Source organism: Helianthus annuus, chromosome 6 (genome assembly GCF_002127325.2).
Source record: "Helianthus annuus cultivar XRQ/B chromosome 6, HanXRQr2.0-SUNRISE, whole genome shotgun sequence".
Classification (NCBI taxonomy): Eukaryota; Viridiplantae; Streptophyta; class Magnoliopsida; order Asterales; family Asteraceae; genus Helianthus; species Helianthus annuus.
This window is the reverse complement of record NC_035438.2, coordinates 114018231-114020284: the sequence shown is the minus strand read 5'-3', so window position 1 is coordinate 114020284 and position 2054 is coordinate 114018231. Positions and strand designations below refer to the sequence as shown.

The following is a 2054-nucleotide window of genomic DNA, read 5'->3' as shown; positions in this document are numbered from 1 at the left end:
CTATTTGATTTAATTGTTTTTCAATGTTTTGTATACTAGCTTGTTGATTTCTAAAATTCGATTCCAATTGTTGAAATCGATCCGAGTTTTTCTTTTCGGTGTTGAGATGTGGCGAGATACAGTATCTTCTAACCTTTCTCGTCTACCTTGTTGTTGAGAGAAATTTTGTGACTCATTTCTTGGTTGTTGAAAGTTTGTTCGTTGGTTTAGATTTTGTTGGTTACTACTATTGCCGGGTTCTCTCCAACTAAGGTTAGGGTGATTACGCCATCCTTGGTTGTAGGTACCCGTTGGAGGACCCGACGGCCTAGGTCTATTGTCAATGTAGTTTACCGACTTGGTTTGATCATCTACTTCTTTCATACAACTCCAATTTTCATGTGGCCCACCACACCCCTCACAAGCCATAACCGAGACCGTTTTTGTCATTTCTAACTTTTTGATTTTTGAAGAAAGGGCCTCGATTTGGGCTTGTAAAGAAGTGCTTTCATCAACCTTATGGGCGCCCGGGGCAATAGATTTATTGCCTCGGGGAGTGTGCCACTGAAAATTGGTTTGAGCAATTTCCTCAATTTGATTGTAAATTTCATTTCGGCGACGATTACCTAAAAGTCCTCGGAGCTAGAGTCAAGTGTTTGTCTTGTGTGTGGCAATAACCCATTGTAGAAAGTGGATACTTGTTGCCACACAGCAAGACCGTGATGAGGACACTTTCTTAGTAGTTCCTTGAACCTCTCCAAAGTTTCATATAAGGATTCCCCATCCTCTTGTGAATATGTATTAATTTCAGTCATTAGTTTAGCCGTTTTAGCAGGAGGGAAATACTTATATATAAACTTTTGGGCTAGTTCATCCCAGGTGGTTACCGAGCTAACTGGGAGGGCGTTGAGCCAAGCCTTAGCTCGGTCTTTTAGTGAAAATGGAAACATACGATGGCGGATGGCGTCGTTTGATGCTCCATTGATCCGAAAGGTATCACATATTTCTAAGAAATTAGTAATATGTAGATGAGGATCCTCATCCGCAAGCCCATGGAAGGTTGCGGAGTTTTGAAGCATTTGTATCAAATGTGGCCGAAGTTCGAAGTTGTTGTCTTCGACATTCGGTGCATTGATAGCGGCACCTAGATTACCTATGGTGGGGCGTAAGTAATCCATGAGAGTTCGTTGGTCTGCCATTGGAAGTGGGTCCCCCGAAACTTTCTCTTGGTTTTTAGCTTTAAGTCTTTTTCTGAGAAAGCGTTCGGGTTCTTCTAGAGGTTCTTTTATGTCTCTACTAGAACTGGAGCTCATACACTATGTAGAAAGTCCAGTTATGGTGCCTGGGTTCCAAGTCCTGCAATAAAAACAGAAAAGAACGTTGGTCAGAAGGTTCACCACGGGGGGGCCCGTGGTCGGAGATACAGTGATTGTTTTCCGGATCCCTGTTACTGGGGAGTTGGACACGGCCCCGTGTTGCACCAACACGGCCTCGTGCTCAGCCCTCTGTAACTCAGAAAATAAAAACTGCCAGTAACAATGCTAGGCACGGCCCGTGTCCGACCAGGCATGGCCCGTGCTGAGCTCTGCAGGAGCTAAAAATTTAAGAAAATCCTAAAAAAACAGAAAATTTAGAAAAAACGATTAGGCCGTTGATTCCTAACTTTCTTAAAATCCTTGTGTCCCCGGCAGCGGCGCCAAAAACTTGATGTGCGTTAGGTGTGATAGGTTTTAGGTGTATATTTTAAGCCCTTTTACACTTTTTAGCCAAGTTTTAAATTTATAAAACACAATATTTACTAACACTAAACACATATATGGGCAAGTGCGCCCATCGTGGACGTAGTATAGTGTTGGTAAGATACCGAGGTCGTCCAAGGACACAAGAGCTTTTAGTACCGGTTTAGCCTCAACGTCTAATCAAATCAAAAAGTTAGGAAAAGGTTTTAAAGTAGAAAAATAAAACTAACTAAAATGCTGAAAAATAAAACAAAAGTAAAAACAGATAGACAAGATGAATCACTTGGATCCGACTCGTGTGTAGTGTAACCTTTGATTATTTCCGCACTTTTGCAT

General features: G+C 41.9%; 1 non-coding gene across 1 annotated transcript; it reads left to right on the top strand.

Moving 5' to 3' along the window:
• The first annotated feature begins 693 nt into the window (after nt 1-693).
• LOC118480088 lies at nt 694-800 on the top strand. Its single transcript, XR_004861724.1, has one exon. It is a non-coding gene; the product is annotated as a small nucleolar RNA R71 (small nucleolar RNA).
• Nucleotides 801-2054: the final 1254 nt, after the last annotated feature.